At 40.5% G+C, this 24140-nt stretch overlaps 1 long non-coding RNA gene across 1 annotated transcript; it reads right to left on the reverse strand.

Annotated features, from left to right (window-relative positions):
• Nucleotides 1-11702: 11702 nt before the first annotated feature.
• LOC136794932 (uncharacterized) lies at nucleotides 11703-24025 on the reverse strand. Its single transcript, XR_010842396.1, has 3 exons — nucleotides 23696-24025; nucleotides 23046-23255; nucleotides 11703-13053 (listed from the first exon to the last, which is right to left on the reverse strand). It is a non-coding gene; the product is annotated as an uncharacterized lncRNA (long non-coding RNA).
• Nucleotides 24026-24140: the final 115 nt, after the last annotated feature.

Raw genomic sequence — 24140 nt, forward strand, 5'->3', positions numbered from 1 at the left:
TTCTGGCAGCAATGAAATCGTTGTTTCCCCAACCAGACTCTGAGCTCTTTGAGGGCATTTATTTTTGTATTTCACAATGTCCAGAAAGCATAGAGTACTAGGTATTAATTTACTACAATTACAGATCAAAGATATCCTTGACATATGTATATTCACTTATGTTTCCCAAACTTATGGGCACAAAATATACATATTATACTAAATATACCCAATAATATACATACCAATCAAGATACCTGAAATGATGCAAATGAATTCTCTGAATATATTTATTATTACTGTGACACTTTAAAGCTTAAGAGAAGCACTTTTCCTGCAACAGTGGTGAAATATTGTTTTGTTTTTTTGCGGTACGCAGGCCTCTCACTGCTGTGGCCTCTCCCGCTGCGGAGCACAAGCTCCGGACGCGCAGGCTCAGCGGCCATGGCTCACGGGCCCAGCCGCTCCGCGGCATGTGGGATCTTCCCGGACCGGGGCACGAACCTGTGTCCCCTGCATCGGCAGGCGGACTCGGCAACCACTGCACCACTAGAGAAGCCCCACCAAATCTTTTTTTAACAATTTACTGCCATGCTTGTGTTGAGAAGATGGTGAAGTTTCAAAATATTAAGTGTTTATATTTCAATAGTTTTCTTTTTCTGATGTTTAGAAATGACCTGTATTCTTTTTACAAGGAAGAAAACCATCATTATTTTATAATAATAATTTTTATAAAAACCTAGGAAGATTCCAACTCTTCCCAGTGTAGAGGATGACATTTGCCTAAATCATGCTAAACTAGCTCCTCTTGGTACCCATATGGCAGGGGGTGAGAAATGAGTATGGAGTGGAAATGCTGAACATTGGGACTGAAGGCTCTTTATTCAATCGGCTGCTATAGAGTTGGCTTGGATTGAAGGTCTGGCAGACACACTTCAATCATGGCTAAGGAGTCTGCAGCGGCTGCTGCTACAACTCTCTTCCCATCTCCCCATTCCACACATCCTACTCAGCTGTCCCCACGCCCACCCCTAACCCACAGTCACTCTTGTACATTTCTAGGGGCTTTGCATTGCCAACAGTTTTGGGAGTCACCAGATCCAAGAGGCATAAAAGGAAGGGTATTGAGGAAAGTTTTCTTGTAGCCTCAAAGGGCAAATTGTTTGAGGGAGGAAAAACGGGGCTGGATAACTATAAGAGGAAAATCAGATTCTCTGAAGGCCACCTGGTGTATAGTAAGTTCTTCTCCCCTCAAAGCACACATTAGAGGTTCTGTGTTATTATCGTCACAAGTCTAGGGGTTAAGCATTGTCATCATCCTTATTTATAAAGACATTGAGATGCAAAAAGGTAAAAGGCTGAGCCAAGATTTGTTTTCTGCTGGACACAAAGCCATTAGACAACCTTCTGAGAAAGGTTTTTTAGAGCAGACAGAATCAGTAAGAGAATAGGCTTCATTTAATTTAAATCACTACCACCACTGCTATTCCCTCTCTTATATGGGCAGAGATGACTCTACTTAAATCAGGGCGTTCCCATTTTTCTCATTCCTCTAGAAGATGTTAAAGATTATGAGCCCTTTAAGGGCAAGATCATGTTTCAATCCCTTTTGCATCCATAGCACCTAGTACAGTGGCTGACACCCAGCATGGAGGTGTAGAATGAAGCTGAAGGGGAGAAGACCAGTGGCATATTATCTCCATAAAAAGGTGTGAAGGAGTTTCAAGCTTATGAAGACCTGGGATTTTGTTTTACCTCTGCCACTAGTTTTCAGTCCTGGGAAAGTGATTTACCTAATCTGTGCTTTGATTCTCTATGAATAACTTTAAGTAGGTTGGGTCATGTGTTCCTGCCTTTTGCCCCTAAGCTTCTGTGTCTACAGAAAGGCTTATGTTTCCACAGAGAATGGAAACATTCTGCTGGAATACTTAGTTCATATCATCAGTAGCACCTGCCAGCTCTTACATAGCTCAAATTCAAGGTGCATAGTTTACCACGTTAGGGGAACCTTGTGCTCACAACCAGAAATTAAGAAAAGCAAAAAGTCAACAGGCTAGGCATTGTTGACAAATAATCATGGCAACTCTGGAATCAACTTTTACATAATAGCAGCTATTTACTATAATTTGGTGGAAGCCAGTCTGGAGACCTACTAAGTATATAATATGACTCTGTTCTGTATAGTAAGTAGCTTTCCTTTAGGAAGAGGATTGATTCTCTGTTATGTTGAAAGGACTCTACTTACTTATGGAGACATAAAAATGTTAACTTCCAGAATCTAAAGAATATAGTCTCCTCTCAGGAAGGTGTTGTGCAAAGGCAAAATGAGAAGCACAATACCAATATGTTTGTGTATGCATGGAGGAGAGTTTTTAAGAATTCAATTAATTCTTTTTTTTTTTTTTTTTTTTTTTTTTTTGCGGTACGTGGGCCTCTCACTGCTGTGGCCTCTCCCGTTGCGGAGCACAGGCTCCGGATGCGCAGGTAGCACAGGCTCCGGATGTGCAGGCTCAGCGGCCATGGCTCACGGGCCCAGCCGCTCTGCGGCATGTGGGATCTGCCTGGACTGGGGCACGAACCCGTGTCCCCTGAATTGGCAGGCGGACTCTCAACCACTGCACCACCAGGGAAGCCCTCAATTAATTTTTAATTCAAGACGTTGTCTTAGTAACTACTATTTCAAGATGCTCAGTGCCTGCAACGTAATTCATAGCTTCACCAAGGCAGGAGAAAAATAGAAAAAGACAGAACCTTAAAATACCCTTGCCAATTAAATCCTGAATTATTTTTGACTCTGAGAATAGTCAGTCATTTTATTTAAGCTGTTAAGGATGATAAAGAACGCATTGATTCTTCATGTTTCCACTTACATTTTCATTGCTTCACAATCTTCAGTGTGTTTGGCGGCGGGGGGCGGGGGGGGTTCATCTAATCTCCTCTACCTCCAAATCCAAGGTGTTAAAAATAGATGTAAAGACCAGCTTAATATTTGAACTTTACCTTGAAGGCTAATGACAAAATAATGGAGTTCATGACCCAAGTCACCAAATCCCCATCATCCCAGGGCAATCTCAAGAAATGCAGCAGGTGTGATGTGGTGGACCCACAGACCACACAGCAAAGCCAGCCAGTACTTTCTTGTTTACTCTTTATAATGAGAAGTTCATTGTTTTAGGGCACAGAGATCAAGACGACTGCATAGATTCATAGCAAACCTCGAAGGTTCATTTAAAACAATAAATGCTGGAGAGGGTGTGGAGAAAAGGGAACCCTCTTGCACTGCTGGTGGGAATGTAAATTGATACAGCCACTATGGAGAACAGTATGGAGGTTCCTTAAAAAACTACAAATAGAACTACCATACGACCCAGCAATCCCACTACTGGGCATATACCCAGAGAAAACCATAATTCAAAAAGAGTCATGTACCAAAATGTTCATTGCAGCTCTATTTACTATAGCCACGACATGGAAGCAACCTAAGTGTCCATCGACAGAGGAATGGATAAAGAAGATGTGGCACATATATACAATGGAATATTACTCCGCCATAAAAAGAAATGAAACTGAGTTATTTGTAATGAGGTGGATAGACCTGGAGTCTGCCATACAGAGTAAAGTAAGTCAGAAGGAGAAAAACAAATACCGTATGCTAACACATATATATGGAATCTAAGAAAAAAAAATGTCATGAAGAGATTAGTGATAGGACGGGAATAAAACACAGACCTACTAGAGCATGGACTTGAGGATATGGGGAGGGGAAAGGGTAAGATGTGATGAAGTGAGAGAGTGGCAGGGACATATATACACTACCAAACGTAAAATAGATAGCTAGTGGGAAGCAGCCGCATAGCACAGGGAGATCAGTTCGGTGCTTTGTGACCACCTAGAGGGGTGGGATAGGGAGGGTGGGAGGGAGGGAGACGCAAGAGGGAAGAGATATGGGAACATATGTATATGTATAACTGATTCACTTTGTTGTAAAGGAGAAACTAACACACTATTGTAAAACAGTTATACTCCAATATAGATGTTAAAAATAAATAAATAAATAAAAACAAAATTTCAATAACTGCCTATTAGTAAGCCTCTCATATGGTAGGTTCCTGTGGAAGGTCTTGTTCTTTGGCTACTGAAAAGCTATTCCCCACTCCCTTTCTCCTGACATCCCTTCTACAGATGCTTAAAAGCCAAACAGTTTCTTTTGTAGCTTTTTGTCTAACAAGGGATGGTGATTATGATAGCACTGAGATAATCAGAAATCTGCTGGGTGTTTCTAGGTGAGCTTGCTGTCCCCCTAACAAGGGATAGAGGTCCAGCAGGACCTCTCTCCTTTCCCCCTCATTCCTGTCTTGAATGCAGGCATGATGTCAGGATCTTTAACACTTATGTGGCCACCAGGAGGCCACAAACATAAAGAAAAGGCCAAGAAACTTTCAGGGACGCACTCCACTGGATTAAGGCCAGCAACTTCCTCCGTCTAGACTTTTATTATACATTTACAATATATATTTAAAAACCGTTTATTTGCTTAAGATGCTGTAGATTGGGTTTTACGTTGCTTACAGTCAAAGCATCCCTAGCTGATCGAGTGTCTCACATACATCATTTATAATTCCCACAACACTCCGGAAGGTAGCCATTATTATCCCTATTTTATAAATGAGGAAAAGGAGTAGCAGTCTAAATTACTTGTCTGAGGCTACACAACGAGTCATCGCTTTACTGGCATTTCCAGTTTTGAAAATCGGTGTCATTTACTGGCTAAATATGAATGTTTCCTGCACTTACAGCATTCTCCCACTCTGTGTGTGTGTGTCTGTGTGTGTGTGTGTGTGTGTGTGTGTTGTATTCTTCCCACTAGGAGTTTGGCTCTAGTCTGATTCTACTACAACCTGCTTTCCAGGCTGCTTCTCATTCAGTTTTGTGTTCTGTAAAATGATGGGTTGCACTAAAGTTCAAAAATCTCTTCCAGTGCTAAAGTTCTATGAGGCCATCATGTCCTCATAAGATTGTGAGCTTCTCATCACTATGGATTCTGTCTTTTATTTGTTTGTTTTCAAGCCCACATTGCTTTGCCTGTGGCAGATATGCAGTAATTATATTACGTATGGTTTAACTAAATTTCAATCTAAGGATGTATAAAAGAAGCCTCAAGTACCATGGGGAAATATTAATTCAAGCTCATAAAACAGACATTGGAAATGATATTCCTTAGAAGAGATATACCATACCAGTGCAAGATTCATTAATCTACTCAGGAATGTTTGTTACATATCTCTGATGTGTCTGGTCTCTTTATTTTTTTAATTAATTAATTAATTAATTAATTTATGGCTGTGTTGGGTCTTCTTTGCTGTGCACAGGCTTTCTCTAGTTGAGGAGAGCGGGGGCTACTTTTCCTTGCGGTGCGTGGGCTTCTCATTGTGGTGGCTTCTCTTGTTGCAGGGCATGGGCTCCAGGCACTCCGGCTTCAGTAGTTGTGACATGCAGGTTCAGTAGTTGTGGCTCGCAGGCTATAGAGTGCAGGCTCAGTAGTTGTGGCACACGGGCTTAGTTGCTCTGCGGCATGTGGGATCTTCCTGGACCAGGGCTCGAACCCATGTCCACTGCATTAGCAGGCGGATTATTAACCACTGCGCCATCAGGGAAGTCCTGTGTCTGGTCTCTTATGAACATGGGGCTGGTTGTGATTTTAGGAGAAGTTGGCATTACAGTTGCGGGATGTACATGAGGAGTTACAGTACAGCACAGCAAGTGTGATGATTCAAGGACATATAGGAGAAGATTTCCGACCCAGGCAATCCAGCCTGGTGAAATGCGGAAAAGCTCCATGGTGGGACCGATTAGCTGAGCTAAGTTTTGGAGGGTGATGATAGATATCAACAGCAAACAAGAGGAGATGGGGCGGGAATGACTCTGGCTGAGGAAACATGTCCAAATCCGTTCAGACACATAAGAACATGTCTTGAGAAGTGCAGACTTGGTCTGTATGGCTGGAGTATAGGACATGGATGGAGTTGGGGAAGAGGCTAAAGAACTAAGATGGGGCCTGGTAATTCAGGCAGTATAACCGTGCCGAGGGGGGATGGATTCATTTTGGCAGGCAATGTGGTGCCAGGGATGTGATCAGATTTGAAACGTTAGAAAGATGGTCGTGTAATGGGAATTTGTAATATGGTCAGTGTCATGCACAGGAGCCTCTTTTTAATTCCATATCCATAATATGATTGATATTCATATAGTCTGTGAATAAGAGTGATAGAAGGGTGGCGAGAAGACCCAAAAGTTGAATGTTTCATGGTTCCACGGGTAAGATGATGAGCATTTAAACTAAGGCATGGAAATGGGGATGAAAAAGAATCGATAGTTATAAGTTATGTCAAGGAGGCAGAAAGGTAATACTTTTGATGAATTAAATGATGGTGGGGCTGGGGGCATGGTGACCAAGAGTGTAGCACTCAGGAACCAAGCGCAGGGAGGAAGTTTTGTGAAGCCAGATGATGATATTTGCTTTGGACACATCTAGAATGCCATGCAGTGTCTGAGGGCAAGATGTTCAGTAGAACACTGGACAAATATGGGTCTGGTGCTTAAACTATAGGGAATCACGAGCACGTAACACAGTGATTCTCAACCCTTTGAAAACCAACATCTTCTTTGTATAACATATAATAATGCCCCTGCAATTCATAGATAATACGCACATATAGTAAATTTTTTAAGAATCCAAGTAACACTAGGTAAAGGAGAAATAAAAGGAAATTAGTTTATTTTTTAATGGAAATTTAATATTTACATACTTAGGCATGGCTACATTTACAGTAAATAGTTAAAGGTTAGACCCTGCAGATCGGTTCATTTGTTCATTCATTTAACTATTCTCCACTAAGTGCTTCTAGGTTATCAGTACAATTTGAGGCACTGGGAGAACAGCAGTGAAACAAAAGAGATACAGTCTCTGCTCTCATGGAATTTACATTCTCTAATGGGGCAAGACAGACAACAAACAAATAAATAAGGAAATAATAATGCGATTTCTTATGGTGATAAGAGCTATGAGAAAATAACATAAGCCTGTTGGGATAAAGAGTGATTTGTAGTGAGGGAAGCTACTTCAGATGGTAAAGTCAGGAAAAGTCTCTCTGAGGTATTAAAGATATGAAAGAGGTAGCCAGGTGGAGGAATCAGCAATATCCTAAGACAGAGAAAAGTTGTCTGTGTCTGAGGACCAGAAAGAAGGCCAATGTAGCGGGAGTGTAGTGTTTTAAGATGAAATCACAGGAGTAAGCACAGGTCATGTAAGCTAGGGCCTTGAAGGTCAACCTAGGAAGTTGAAGTTTTGTTCTAAGTGCCATACAAAACCATTGGAAAATTTTAATTAGAGATGTAACATGATCCGCTTTACATTTTTTAAAGTACATTCTGGAGACTTCCAATTATGACAGCATGGCAGACTAGATGTCCTAAATGAAATCTAATCTGATTAAAATGTGAAATGAATCCCTCCTATTAAAAACAACTAAAAATTCTGGATAATTTTATATGTTTAACACGTTCAAGATCTTGCAAATAAGTAAGGAATTTGCAGATGCCAAAATGAAATGATACCAGGAATCCTACTTGGTACATGCCTGAAACTGGCTTTTATCCTAAGGGTGTTTGCAACTTTGGTGAACTTTAATCTCTGTTTTGATCGATGCTCAGGGCACAGAGAAGGAGATGAAGTCTAGGGTCCACCCAAGCTGGGAGTGTTATAGGGAACCCCTATATAAAGCTCAGATCCCAAAAGGCTGCATCTTAAAGAGTGAACAAGAAATAAAACCACAGTGCAGAGGGAGAAAGCAGGCACTCCCATACATTGTTACTGGGAGTATAAAGTAGTATAACAATTTTGGAAGATGGTCTGGCTGTTTCTTATAAAACCGAGTATAATCCTACCCTATAACCCAGCAATTCTACTCCTGAGGTTTTTACCCAACAGAAATGAAACTATACGTCCAAAAATTGACTTGTATGTAAATGTTCATAGAAGCTTTATTTATAATAGCCCCAAACTTGAAATAGCCCAAGTGTTCATTAACCCAAGAATGGATAAACTAATTGCGGTGTATGTAATGTATACAATAGAATACTAACTAGCAATAAAAAGGAACAGACTAATGATACATTTAACAACATGAATAAATCTCAAGAACATTATGCTAAGTGAAAGAAGATTCACACAAAAGAACACAGTTGATTCTATTTATATGAAATTCTAGAACAAGCTAAACTTTCCTAAGGAGGAAAAAATCTGAATAATTAATATCACTAGAGTTGGAGATACGGGACATGGACTGACTTTAAAGAGGCATTAGAAAACATTCCAGCATTATGTTAGTGTTCTATATCTTATAGGATTAAAGCTCATAAAACAGAAAAATTAAAATTTGTGCATTTCATTTCATTTAAATTTTATGGATGTATACACACACACACATATACACACACACATATATATATACACTTATAAATATATACCTCTGTTTGATAATAAAAACAACAACAGATCACTCTTGCTATTTCGTGGTGAATGTGAATGGACCAAAAGGGTCAAGGGAAACCAGCTAGGAGGCTATTGCAGTGAATCAAGTGAAGCATGATGAGAACTTAGCCTAGAGTAACAGCAATGGAGGTCAGGGAAAGTGGTTGAATTCATGATTTATTTTGGAGCTGGAGCCAATGTGAAATTGGATACAACAGTTGAAGAAAAGATAGGAAATAAGCACGACTGCTAATATTTTAGTCTGTATTATTAGGTGGATAGAGGTGTCATTAATTGAGAAGAGGAAGATTAGGAAAGGAAAAAATCTGATGGGGGAACACAAAAATTCTCTTCTGAGCATTTCAGTTTTGATAGCGATTTCATATTAAAAGTGAAGATACCAAGTAGATAGATAGTATAATAATCTGGAGGAGAGGTCAGGGCTTGAGATATAAATTAGAGAGTCTGAGCATATAGGTGATATATTTCATATTTGTAATATTAAAATATATGAAATGTTTAAATGCATATAACAGCTAGCTAGTTATATAAATAGTGGTATTCATAGTAGAATATCATGTAGCCTAACAAGGGTGTAGGTTCACATAGGCTGATACTAAAGATATTCAGGATATATTGTTAAATTTATTTATTTATTTATTTATTTGCTTGTTTGTCATTGAAGTATAGTTGATTTACAATATTGTGTTAATTTCTGTTGTATATATTCTTAAATTTTAAAAGCAAATGGCATGTGTATCATATAATTTGTATTAAAAATCACATATAAATGTTTGTGCATGAATAGAAAATTTCTGGAAGATACATAAGCAGGTGTCAACAGTGGTTACTTGTCCGGAGGTGAAGTAGAGGCATGATATGGGGATGGCGGATTTTGCTTATCCCTTTTTATTATTTCAAATTTTACCTCGAGTATGTATTTTATAAATAAATATCAAGTAAATACCTAGGTGGTGATTGTGGTGGTATTGTTTTTTCCAAAGGGGCTTCTGGTTATGATAGGAAGAGAACCAAATTAGGAAAATGAAAACCTAGTTTCTTCACTGACTCTTGTGATGTCATGGGACCAGTCCTCTCTTCTACGTAGGCTTTAATTTTCTCATCAGTAAAGCATCATCATTAAGCAAACAGCTCTCTGCATTCAAAGTTCCATCTAAGCTAATTTTGCCTTATGCTACATTCAATTCAGGCTTAATTATTTATACCACACACCAACACATGGACTCAAATACTCTGCTTTACATCAATCTGATCCAATCTATCCAAATCTATTCAATTCATCCAGTCTTCATCAATCTATCCAGTACTAATGATATTTAATTCAACAGGGCATCTACTCTGTCCCAGGCACTGTGTTAAGCGACAAGACAATAACAGACAGTCCTAATCTTGACAAAGAGTCCCTGGTCTAGTCAAGGGACTAGAGCCATGTAAACAGTTATAACACCCTCTGTAATAATAGAAGCATAAAGAAATTCTGGAGGTGAAACAGAGGAAGCAATGATGAACTCTATCTGGGAAGACTGGGGGAGGTCCCTTTGGTAGATTGTATTACAGTATACCAACATCTGTTTGCCCTTCCTGAGAGAAGATTCTACTTTCCCAAGCCACTGAAGTCATGCTTAGCCAAGAGACTTGCTCTGCCAATGGAGTATGAGAAGTGATATGTATCTCATTCATTCAAAAGTTTAAGAAGAGTTTGTGCTTTGCTGTAATCTTTTCCCTCTGTCACCAGCCACATTCCAGATAGTCTCTGCCAGGGTCTCCTGGGTCCTGGAGTGAAGATGACATGAAACAGCATGGCAGCCAAACACAGTGGACTTGTGGCTTGACTGAGATTCAGACACTGTTATCATAAGCCACTGAGATTTGGGGATCTGTTCACAATGCACACCTTTCAGGGCTGATCAATGATGATGGGCTGAGTCTTCCACACAGAGAAATTCAAGGCAATAATTTACTAAAATATCAGGGGTCAGGAGCACCAAAACCATATCATTCATGAGCAAAGCAAAACCCAAGATAGGTCCTAGGAAGGAGAGCACATTACCTTGATGTAGTTCACCTTTGTTTCAGAGATGAAACACATTTCTCTCTCAGTGAGTGATGATGAAACAATTTCTGTCATATTATCCTTTTAATTTAGTTGCCACAATTGCAAAACTACACTTATGTGTAAATTAGACATATTATAAACAAACACTGTCCCTGACTTCAAGGTGGCTCTATCCTACAAGGGGTAAGTAAGTCAAACACTCAACTTTATACAGAGACCCGATAAGCTATAAGTAAAGGCAGTGTTTTTTCCTATTGTTCAGCCTTTAGTAGTGAGAGTGGAAGAATCTGCTCCTTGGTCCAGACAGCTCTTTTGAATTTTCTAAGAAGATAGCCCTCGTGTCTAATAGGAGGTAGATGATGTGGAAGTGGAATGCTATTTTGGGAGCAAAGACCTTAACTAAGATATCAGGTTTTGGGGCTCCCACTCTCCTAGACTTTTATCTTAGACCTTCACCTCCCTCCTCGATACACAAAGTTTTGGTGCTTGTGCTGCTTAAATTCTGGGGGCATGGAAGACCAAAAATAGACAAGCAAGCAAATATACTTATAGGTGATAAAGGTAATAACAAAGAATAAAGAAGGAAAAGGGTTAGAGTAGGATAGATATAGGTAGAAAGTGGGGTGGTAGTTTTTTTGTTTTTTTTGTATTTTGGCCTCACCATGTGGCACACAGGTTCTTAGCTCCCCCACCCGAGATGGAACCTCCAGTCCCTGCTGTGGAAGTGCAGAGTCTTAACCACTGTACCGCCATGGAGGTACTGGGTGGTGTTTTTGATTGGCAAGTCTGGGAAACTTCTCTGATAAGATGACATTTAAACAGAGAACAAGAGTAAGGGAAGTAAGCCATGTGGGCATTTGTAGGAAGATCATTCTGGGCACAGGGAACCACATGTGCAAAGGCCCTGGGGCAGGAGTGTGCTTGGTGTGTTCAAGGAAGACAGTGCAGCTAGAGTGGAGAATGTGAGGGGGAGTGTGGCAGAAGAGGAGGTCAGCGAGGTGGCAGGGAGCAGCCAGAACACACAGGACCTTTCAGACTATTCTTACCTTCACTGTCCTCACTCTTAGCAAATGACGTTAACTATTTCTTTAAAAAAAATATTTATTTATTTATTTTCTTTATGTTTTTGGCTGCGTTGGGTCTTAGTTGTGACATGCAGGATCTTTGGTTGAGGCACACATGGGCTCTTCATTCACTTCTCTCAAGTTATGGTGTGCAGGTTTTTCTCTCTCTCGTTGAGGTGCACCGGCCCAGTAGTTGTGGCACACAGGTGGGCTTAGTTGCCCAGCAGCATGTGGCATCTTGGCTCCCCAACGAGGGATCAAACCTGTGTCCCCTGCATTGGAAGGCAGATTCTTTACCACGGGACCTCCAGGGAAGTCCTGACGTTACTTCTTATTGCGTTGAAAAAATCGAACCAATCAAAAGAGAACTTTTACCTCATCACCCCACCTGCCTCCCTATCTGCATCTGTACCCTTACAATTTGTCTTCTCTCCTCTGACCATGGAGGACTGCTCACACTCCAGCCTCATCATTTGAACGCTCGATCACCCCCTCTCCCTGTCAGTGACATTGCTCCTGCAGTGGTCCACTCTCCTGCGTCATTAATATCTTCTCTCTACTGGATAAATTGTTTCATTGCTATAATCTTCTACCTTAAAACATCCTCCTTTGATCCCTGCTCATTTTGTTTCTCTTAACAGGAAAATGTTCTCCGTCTTTCTCGTCTGTACTTACCATCTCGATTCCTTTTATCTCGTTCATTCCTGAACCCAGTACCAACCAACTTTTGCTCCCAACCCTTCTCAAAATCTTTCTTAACAAGCTCATCAGTAACTTCGATGTTGCCAAATCCATTGTCCATCCATTGCTCATTTCCAAATTCTCATCTTTCTTAGCCAATCCACAGCACTTTACACAGTCGATTACTTCCTCCTTCTTAAGGCATTTTCTCCACGCGATCTCTTAATTTTCTTTAGCGGCTGCTCCTCTCCTCTCCTTTCCTGGAACTTCCTTTTCTTCCTCACCTCTAAGTGTTGGGACAGGACCACGGGGCTCAGCCCTCAGCCCGCTCCTCATTACCATCAAAACGCATGCCGTAGGTGATCTTATCCAGGTCCATGATTTAAATACATTTTTATCTTTATGATTTATGCATAATTGTTAGAATAGCTAGATTTTTCTGCAAAATACCCTCAAATCTCAGTGCTGTAGGAAAATAAAGATTTGCTTCTCTTTTTCTCTAAGTGTCCATCATGAGTCAGCAGGGATAACAGTTAACTGTGGTCACTCAGAGATCCAGGCTGACACGTATGTCCACAATCACGTAGACAAGAAAAGCAGAAATGGTGAACTCTCAAGGCCTCTGCCTGAAGTGACGGAATCATTTCCGTTCTCATTGCATTGGCTGTATCAAGTCACATGGCTGTGGCTAACGGGGCAGGAAATACAGTCACATTATGGACCTAGAAGAAGCAAACCAGAAATATTGGCCAATAGCTCTAATGATGACAACAATTCTCACAGTTTTATCTCAGACCCTGTCATCTCTGCTAAACTCTAGATTAGTGTATCAAACTGCCTGCTTGACATCTTGGCTACTTAATAGACAACTCAAACTTAGTATATCCAAATCAAAATTCTTGATTTGTCTCTTGCCTTCGCGTCAGATTACCAAATTTGTCCTCGCTTCGACTCTGCCTTCTTGGTAAGTGCTCGTTCCATCCCACCTGCTCCTCAGGCCAAAACCTTGGAGTCACCTTTGACTACTGTCTGTTTCCCAAACCTCACACTGTTCTATCTGCAAATACTACTGACTGTTAACTGAAATATATACAGCATTTGACCTCTTCTCACCTTATTATGACCATCTAGTGCAAACTGCTATCATCTCTTGTGTAGACAACTGTGATAGGCTACTAACTGGTCTCCCTGGTTCCCTGTTTGCCTTCCGATTGTCTATCCTTCATACAGAAGGTAGAGTAATCCTCCTGAAACTTCGCTCTATTTGACCTTCTCGGGCTCAGAACCGGTCAGTGGCTCCCTATCTCACCCGCAGTTAAGATCCAAAGTCATCATGGTCTATAAGGTTGTACGATGTTCTGGCTGCTCCCTGCCGCCTCCCTGACCTCCTCTCCTGCCACTCTCCCCCTTACTTTCTCCACTCTAGCTGCTCTTTCTTCCTCGCTCAACACACCAAACACACTCCTACAGCAGTGCCTTTGCACATGCAGTTCCCAGTACCTTGAATGATCTCCCTACAAATGCCCACATGGCTTACTCCCTTACATCCTCTTGTTCCTGGTTTAAATGTTATCTTATCAGAGAAACTGATAAGATGTCACTAACCCCCTTCCCACCTCCGATTGCTCTCAATCCCTTTTCCTTTTTTCTCCTTTGTCATTACTTTTTCACCTACTGGAATAGCATATTTACTTGTTTGTTTATTTTGGGTCTCCCTTCCTCCCAGAATGTAAGTTCCATGAGTACCAAAGCTGTATGTTTTTCTACTTTCAGGTCCCCAGTGCCTAAAACAATGCCTAGCACATATTAAACAATAAATATTTGTCAAATGAATAATTGAGAAAAGCAATTAAAATGTCTAACCTTTATTGAATGCTTACTCCTTGCCTTTCTCAATGCTTTACATTATTGTACTTTATGAGGCATCATCCCCCTGTTACAGAGGAGGAAGTAGAGACTTAGAGAGGGTATGTAACTTGCCTAAGTTCACTCAGCTGGCACATGGTGGAGCCCAGTCTCAGTCCCAGCTCAGTCTACCTCCAAATCCGAGCTCCTGCTGACCTTGTCCTGCCATGATTTTGGCAAACTCCCTAGTGAACAATCTATTAATGCACTCTTAAATTAGAACCTAAAAGTAAGGAAGGATTAATAATTAAATGTTACCATAAAGAAGAACTAGACATATCTAGACGATTATGAGCTCCAAATGGAATGAAAAATAGATTTGGGAATTCTGTTGATTTTCAGTCTTCCACATTGGGTCTAAAGCCAGGCAGATAACATTTTTATACTTAAACAGTGACCTTATATAAAGCCTAAGGCCCCAAAATAACTCGGTGCCCTTGACCAGTCTTGAAGGGACAAACAAACAAGCAAACCTCTGGTCAAGTTTCTCTCCTCCCTCCCTCCCTCCCTTCCTTCGTTCCTTCCTTTCTCTCTCTTTCTCTCTTTCCTTCTTTTTCTCTTTCTTTTGCAGTATAATTGACACATTGGTCAAATGTATTTCTGACCAGCCTTTGACCCTAACAAATTAGGCTGGCAGAAATGACTGTTGTACGCTGAATGCATCTTCTAGAATTGCTTCTGCTCTGAGCTATCTGTTGGTGTCACTGGAAAGTTCAGAGAGTAGTGCGTCACTCTGAGCATATTCGGTTTCCCTGGAAGGAGGGCATCATTGGCTCTGTCTTTTACAAACAGCAACATTTCTTATTAATAGGGTTCTTTCTCTACAGGGCCATGGATTATTGATGGATCTCACTGTTAGGCAAGGCCCCCGTTGCCCCAGACAAATATGACACAGCTTTTCAGCCTCACTTCAGCAGGCCCAGACGTCCCCTCCAGCAGCCCACGCATGTACCTGCCCCAGGCAGTGTGAGGGTGGCTCTTGTTCAAGCTACATCTCGGAGGAAGAGCAGCTTTCTCCTGGCTGAGTGACTAGAGAGAGGAGAGGGGGGAGATGCTGGTGTTGTCATCTCCCTGGACAGACACTACTCCCGGGTGCCTCTCAAGTTGACCAGAAAGCTCTCACTGGACCCTGAATCTTTTCTATTTTTCAATTTTAATATACTTAACCTGCTATTTTATTTTATTTTTTAAAAATTGAAGTCAAGGGACCCATAATCTTAATTGTAACCTATCGGCACCAAATACCTTCTCTTCAAGCTCTTTCTCATGTCTTTCTTCTCTTAGTGTAGGCATTTTAATACATGTAAAAATGCACTGAAACATGCAAAGGGCTAGAAGCTCTATGGTAAGATAAAGTAGTCACCAAAGGAATGCTTTTAAAATTATTTTTCCTATCTCCTTTTCATACATGCTTTAAGAGCTGCCCTGGTAGGAGGGACCTGAACTAAAATCACAGTGTCAGCGTAACTGGAAGAAAGGAACTCCTGAAGCTACCTAGCCAAACTCTTTACAGATGAGGAAACAGAAGACAAAGAAGTAAGGGACTTCCCCAAGCACATAATGGTGAGAACTGGTGGGACATGGATTAAACTTGTAGCCCTTGACCTCCCACTCCATCGTCCTTCTAAGTGTATAGGCTGCTGGCTTCCTCTGGATGTAGGTTCCTGCCATTTAGTGTCATGGTTCACTCTGTGCTCTCTAGATCTGGCTACTTTTCCTCCAGTGCATATCCCAACTCTAGGAATTTGGACTCACATCCTAACATCTGGCTAGCTGGTTATCAGCTTTAGAAAAAGTGTCAGTCTCCTAAAAAGTTGGGTGATAAATTATATCTAATAACTATTTAACACACCCTACTGACATCTGAATTTCTATTTTGTTATTAAAACTAGTAACCTCTTACACAGCTATACCCTAGGGCTCTACCACTCAGAACACAGCACACCAATTCCTACATTTCAAACATGAGCAACTATAGCCACAGAAAGAAGAGAACTTATTACTTACAAATTAGGTATAGGATGAAAAAGGCATTAAAGGCAAATGAATTTACATTGAAAAAAAAACTTTATTAATATGACAGTTTTAAAGACAGCACCAAATAATTTTTATTCCTCCCATCAAGAGGTGGGGTCGAAGTCCCCTGCCACTGAGGCTAGGTTGGCCTTAGTGACTCACTTAGAACCCACAGAATGTAGCACAAGCAATGCTATGTAACTTGTTGGGCTGGGCCAAGAAAGGTCATGCAGCTTTCACCTTGTCCACTGGTTCTGAGCTGTTGTGTAGAAAATCAGACAGCCCCGAGACTGCCATGCTGGAGCTGCCATCTTGGAAGTGATCCTCCAGGACCCAGCTGTTTGGGCCACTATGCATTCCAGACACCTTGGCTATTCTAATCATGCCTGCTGATGGAGTGCAGACATTGTATAGCAGAGAAGGGCTGTCCCCTCTGTGCCCTTTCTGAATTTCTGACCACAGGACAGCAAACATGAACAAATAGCTGTTTTTGATTTTGCATCCCTAGGTTTTGGGGTGGTCTGTTATACTGCAATAGACACTGGAACAGTTAAACAGTTCAAAGTTTCTCTTTGTTCAGAGTTACAATTCTTCACCCTATGGTGACATTATTTTTATTTTCCCACCCTTAGAGAATACTTTGCATCATTTTTTGATGCACTTGCATGTTCCCATAGTCTTTTTACAGTTTTTACGCCTGGATTCATGTCTGCGTTAACTGACACCTCCTCTGTGTCTGAAGAATCTATAAACACCTACTAGCTATATCTAACTTAACATAACTGAAATCATGAAAATGATTACAATTTTATGGTTACCATTGCAAATAATTCCTCTGGAATAAATATAAGAAAGATAACTGATCTATAAAACAGTAAACATTTTAATTTAAGAAATCAGTTCCCACCACTTTAGTTACTCCTTCTTTATTCTATCAAAGATTTTTTAAAAGTCATTTATTCAAACATCGCAAAAAAATTAATAATGTCAAGGGAATATTAGCTGCCATATATTGGCTATTACTCAGAAGAAAAATTCCAGAAAGGTGTAGTATAATTAACATGCCTTATGCATAGAAAATGCCCAGTGATGTCCAATAAAGATTAAAATTTTAGTGTTGATATCAGTGTAACAGAAAAGGAAAATGGACAAAAAAAAAAAAAAGAAGAATGACTCTGGAAATGAAAAATAATTACAACTTTCGTTTTTAAATTGTGATTTGTAGACTCCACTGGCTATATCACTTGTCTGCCCCAGGGCTATGAAGTGCAGAGCTGATGATGTTTGGAACTGCAGGATCTCAAATATGACACCAATTCATCGCTTAGAGTTATCGAGCTTCTACCCTTCTAGTACAAACTATTTCTATCAGGATCCAAACTTTTATCTCATCAGCAATAGCTGGAAAGAGTTTGCCCTTTGCAACTGGGAGATGTGCGTGTGTGTGTGTTCAACTATTCTTTCCGGCAGATTATGATCAATGCAGGTTTTTATAAAATACATTCAGAGACGGCAACTGATCTGATTGAGAAGACAGTCAAAATGAGTAAATTCAGTTTGAATGGACCTTGCTTGTTGATTTTCCCCTCATCTCAAGAACCTGGACTTAATTAGGTATACAAAAAGTTCCCATTCAAAGCACAGTGGGTATGTATTTCTGTACAAGCAAGAGATTTCCCTTCGATATTGGTTGATACCATTCTTTGGAATAATACTCTTAATAGCATACTAGCAACACAAAGATAGTTTAACAGATTTGTTCAAATTTCCGAGGTTAATATAGAAGAGAGCAATATTGGCCAACCGCACAGAGAACCAGGGGATTACCCAGGACATCTTACTTTTGGGGCATTTCTTGAGTGGGAATGAATGAGTGACAGCTGCTGAGCCACAAGCTCCTAGCTGTGCCTAGCAATGTGGCATCCCCAGAGTTTTCAGAGGTCCTCAAGCCCTTATTACATACTTTTTTTAAAAGACCCTCAAACTGAAATTATATTTTTCCTCTTAATCACTCAGAATCCATCATGTTAAGAAAATCTGGTAACCCCGCAGAACCACTAAAATTCTCTCAAAAGAATTACCCTGAGGCATGACAATCACATTGATTACAAAAGCTTAGAATCGACTGCGGGTATTGGTGATAGGCAAGTGAAACTAAAGAGTTTCCAATACGAAGTGAAATTTGTCACCAGCTTGTAGCATTTACCTTTCTGTACCCAGTGGGATGCCAGTAAACATTTTATCCAACCGAGAGGGTGTTACATAAACTCGGTGAGTCTGCTGCCGCAGAGAATGTGCATTTCTAAGGGGAGAAATCTCTAGTTTTGGACAATTAAGTGCCCTGTGGTTCTCTCTGGCATTTCCTGGGCAAGCCTCTTAAGTGTCTCATCCTTGCAGAAATGCATGAGTTAATTCATGCAGTGCACAGGTTGTAGGAATGCTGAGATGATTTTTTTTCTTCATAGATTTCAGGACTAATTTTGCAAATGCATTTTTATAATGGTTATGTGCCCTCCCCACATCGGTGTGCTGAAATGTCTCACTCTGAGAGAACCGAGAGACGACTACTGTGCCAGAAGTGGCAGCTGGGAAAGATTAAACAAATATCAGATAAAGGAAGCAAGGGCTGAAAGGTAAGACAGACAGCTGGGAGATTTAAGGGACGCGGCTTCTAAGCAGCTGAAAGAGACAGCAGTCCAGAGCGAGAATGTCTGCAAGATAAGAGGTTCTGTGCAATCTGAAGAAATATGCCAAAGATGATAAGAAATGCAGCTGTTATGAAAGTGTGAATTATCAAGATTCCCCGTATGCCCAGGACATAAAGCCATTCCACATGTGTCCTTGAGGGGCAAGCACAGGGACTTCTTTCACTGGTCAGTCTCACTCCTCAGACTCTTCAAGCGAAGACCCTGTGTGTACCTCCCACTCAGCCCTTCCCAAGCTGCTATGGCTCCTGGTTCCGGTGCTATTTCTTCTTCAAGTTCTCCTTTCCTCCTTAATCTTTTCTTAACCGGCATTGAGACAGTCAAGCTCACTACTCAAGCTCATTCATGGCAGATGACTTGAATCATGCACCTTTAATAACTATACCCTACATTTAAATCCCATGTTATTATTATTAAGATTGGCATTATTAAAAGTTTATAATTATTTGGCACTCTTTGACATATACTCATTCAATTTTATATTTCATTACAATAATAAATCACAGTATAACACTTTTCCCCAAAAAGCACAAGTGAATGGAGGTCAAGATGACTAAATAGTCACTATAACCCTTAGTACTGTGACTACATAAGTGTTGACAACAGAAAGTAGATTCAGAAAACGTGCACAGAGGCATTTGTGCTATGCTATCTTTCTGTATATCTTTATATATTTTTAAGCATTTTAATCATGTAAATAACTTGCCTTGGAGTCCTTAAATTTGGTTTTGAAGGGTCTATAGAATTGAAGTCATGTTTGCTAAACTTGCCTTAGAATTTCTGAGACAATTCCTAGCGACACAGAAAGAGACTGCTAAAAGAATCCGGTGGCAGATAGTCTTTGGCATCATCCAGACCTGGGTTTCAACTTACAGTTCTACCACCTTCAGTTATGACTTTAGGCAAACTACATTAGCCTCCACGTCAAGTGAAGATAATAATGCCAAGTCTATAGTGAGGCTGTGAGGATTTAAGATAAAGTATGCAGTTACTCACAATTGCCAAGATATGGAAGCAACCTAAGTGGCCATCAGCAGGGGAATGGATAAAGAAGATGTGTATATATATATATATATATATACACACACAATGGAATGCTACTCAGCCATAAAAAGGAATGAAATAATGCCAACATGGATGGACTTGGAGGGCATTATGCTAAGTGAAATAAATCAGACAGAGAAAGACAAATACTGTGTGATATCACTTACACCTGGGATCTAAGAACAATGCAGCAAACTAGTGAGTAAAACAAAAAAGAAGCAGACATATAGATAAGAGAACAAACTAGTGGGTACCAGTGGGGAGAGGGAAGAGGGGAAAGGCAAGATAGGGGTAGGAGAGTAAGAGGTACAAACTATTCTTTATAAAATCAGCTACAAGGATATATTGTACAACATGGGGAATAAAGCCAATATTTTATAATAGCTATAAATGGAGTAAAACCATTAAAAATTGTGAATCATTACATTGTACATCTGTAACATATAATATTGTACGGAAACGATACTTCAATTAAAAAAAAGAAAAAAATAATGTATGCAGTGTCTGGCATAAGTGGATGCCCAGTAAACAGTAGCCAAAAATCTAGACATTTAAAGTAAAGAAGTGTACAGTGGTAATAAACAGAAAAGTGTTCAGTTTGATGTTGACTATTATCAGTATTCCTCTTCTGATACTGATCTATCAGTATTTCTTTTCTAACACAGAATGACTCTTTGAAAGTGACAGCAGGGGCTGCAGGGAAAGCACCAATCAAAGGATCTGTGAGGTAAGATTTTGTGTGTGTGTGTGTTAATTTCTGCTTTATAACTAAGTGAATCAAAGCTATACGTATACATATATCCCGATATCCCCTCCCTCTTGCTTCTCCCTCCCACCCTCCCTATCCCACCCCTCTAGGTGGTCACAAAGCAGCGAGCTGATCTCCCTGTGCTATGAGGCTGCTTCCCACTAGCTATCTATTTTACATTTGGTAGTGTATATATGTCCATGCCACTCTCTCACTTCGTCCCAGCTTACCCTTTCCCCTCCCTGTGTCCTCAAGTCCATTCTCTACATCTGTGTCTTTATTCCTGTCCTGCCTCTAGGTTCATCAGAACCATTTTTTTTTTTAGATTCCATATATATGTGCTAGCATACGGTATTTGTTTTTCTCTTTCTGACTTACTTCACTCTGTATGACAGACTCTAGGTCCATCCACCTCACTACAAATAACTCAATTTTGTTTCTTTTTATGGCTGGGTAATATTCCATTGTATATATGTGCCACATCTTCTTTATCCATTCATCTGTCCATGGACACTTAGGTTGCTTCCATGTCCCAGCTATTGTAAATAGAGCTGCAATGAATATTGTGGCACATGACTCTTTTTGAATTATGATTTTCTCAGGGTATATGCCCAGTAGTGGGATTGCTGGGTTGTTTGGTAGTTCTATTTGTAGTTTTTTAAGGAATCTCCATACTGTTCTCCACAGTGGCTGTGTCAATTTACATTCCCACCAACAGTGCAAGAGGCTTCCCTTTTCTCCACACTCTCTCCAGCATTTATTGTTTGTAGGTTTTTTGATGATGGCCATTCTGACTGGTGTGAGGTGATAACTCATTGCGGTTTTGATTTGCATTTCTCTAATGATTAGTAATGTTGAGCATCCTTTCATGTGTTTGTTGGCAATCTGTATATCTTCTTTGGAGAAATGTCTATTTAGTTCTTCTGCCCATTTTTGGATTGGGTTGTTTGTTTTTTTTTGATATTGAGCTGCACGAGCTGCTTGTAAATTTTGGAGATTAATCCTTTGTCAGTTGCTTCATTTGCAAATATTTTCTCCCATCGTGAGGGTCATCTTTTCGTCGTTTATGGTTTCCTTTGCTGTGCAAAAGCTTTGAAGTTTCATTAGGTCCCATTTGTTTATTTTTGTTTTTAATTTCCATTTCTCTAGGAGGTGGGTCAAAAAGGATCTCGCTGTGATTTATGTCATAGAGTCTTCTTCCTACGTTTTCCTCTAAGAGTTTTATAGTGTCTGGCCTTACATTTAGGTCTTTAATCCATTTTGAGTTTATTTTTGTATATGGCGTTAGGGAGTGTTCTCATTTCATTCTTTTACATGTTGCTGTCCAGTTTTCTCAGCACCACTTATTGAAGAGGCTGTCTTGAGGTAAGATTTTGTACTTAAAATCCCCCTCTGAGATGTCCTGGGAATTCAGACACTTGCTTCAACTTCCCGCTTGGCCAGTTACACTCTCCCAGTGTATTACCTTTCCATCGGGCATTGGTTTATGCCAGGCATATTGCTGATCACGATCAATGATAAGCATATGGAGTGTTTTTAATTAATTAAATTGAGGTATAGTGGATTGCAATATTATATGTTTCAGGTGTATAACACAGTGTTTCACAATTTTAAAAGATTCTACTCCATTTATAGTTACTATAAAATATTGGCTGTATTTCCCGTGCTGGGCAATATATCCTGTAGCTTATTTATTTTATACATTAGTAGTTGGTCCTCTTAAATGATTATTCCTATGTTGCCCCTCCCCCTTCTCCTCTCCCCACTGGTAATAACCACTAGTTTGTTCTCTATGTGGAGTGTTTTAAAAATATTATGGATGAAGTAGCAATAGTGCAGAAAATTGGCATTAAATTTTTTAATATGGTTCCCTACTGATAAGCAGGTACAGAAAGTACAGTTAGATGTCAGGCTAAAGGTCAAAAGAGTGGATTCAATTGTAATTGGGAATGAATCAAACATGTTCAGAGCAACACTGAAAGCCTCCTCAGCCCCCTGGAATCTTCTACCCCCGTTCTTCTCAGAATTCATACCTACGTGCAGGAATTTTGCCTCCACTAATTCAGTGGTCACTTGCTCATATGTCACAGGAGATTGAGGACAGGTGCTAAGGAACCCAGGGGAAGCACATAGGGTTCACTAGAAAGAACAGGGTCAGGAAGCAGTGTGTTGAGGTGGTGGGCACAGAGGATGTGTTTTCAGGCCACCCCAACTTGAAATCTCGGCTCTGCACCATATGCTGAATTTGTGGCTTTGGGCAGGCTGCTTACTGCTCAATGGGGATACCATCGCTTACCTTATGTTTAATGAGGATTACGTACGAGCACCTGGTACACGGTGTGTGGTTAGTGGTGCAGGCCGCTTCCCTCACATCCCTTTGCAAACTTTCTGTTATTTCTCCAAAGGCCCATCAATAGGAGCGACCAGCATCGCATCCAGGCAGAAGCAGCAAAGCATGTGTGCAAACACCGATGTGAAGCGTTCACCTTTCTCAGCCGCCAATGACCTTTTCATATGTAGAAGGAAAGTATACTGGTTAGCAAGGTAAGTACATCTTCTTCAATCTTCCTCCTCTCTTTTGACTCGCTTTTCTGCTTAAAATGGAAAGTGGGGATAGATCAAAGAATTCCACTGTTCCTTATCCCCGGAGGCCCAAGGGTCCTGATGAAGCTCTGTCTGATCCTACCAAAGGCACCATAATTGTCTGTTTTTACCAGCTTTCAGTTACAAAAAATATACTCCTTTTTTCTTAAACATCTAAACCTCACAAGCATGGTTCAAAAATTCAGCTGTTGTCTTGTCTTTGATTTAACTAGAAAACTAGACATCTAATTCGTGTCCTTTAAATGACCCCCCCCCTCTCACCCCCAGATGAAGTCTCCTGCCACCCAGCCAGCCCCTCCCCCGCCCTTCCTCACAGCAGCCCCCTTAGCAGCAAGTCCTCACCTCATGCTATCCGGCCCACGTGACTCCCACTCCTTCATCTCATCCCCTTTCACTTGTTTTTAAGGGAAGCTTTTTTTCTTTTCTTCATTATTTTCTTCTACTTCCTTTGCACATCACCCTTTTCTCAAATTTCAAAATGTACATAAGCAAATGCAGGCTGGAAGTGTACTCTAAGGACTCTCCAAAGGCATCTTCTTATCTCCTTCGCCTCACCTGAGGCACCTACGGCACAGGTGGCACAGCTAAGAGTCAGAGTATTCAGAAAGTAAACAAGTTCATACCTGGCTGGGACTGTCAGATGAACTTAGTTTAAAAATAGAGCTAAACCACAACTTTCTACTTGGCAAAACTATGTTTTTGTATTTCACGCTCATTTTGGAAGTCAGTCTGAGACGTTTGTCTTTAGGAACACATTATCTGTGCTTTTAAAGGAGAAGAAATAATG

Source organism: Kogia breviceps, chromosome 10 (assembly GCF_026419965.1).
Source record: "Kogia breviceps isolate mKogBre1 chromosome 10, mKogBre1 haplotype 1, whole genome shotgun sequence".
Classification (NCBI taxonomy): domain Eukaryota; kingdom Metazoa; phylum Chordata; class Mammalia; order Artiodactyla; family Physeteridae; genus Kogia; species Kogia breviceps.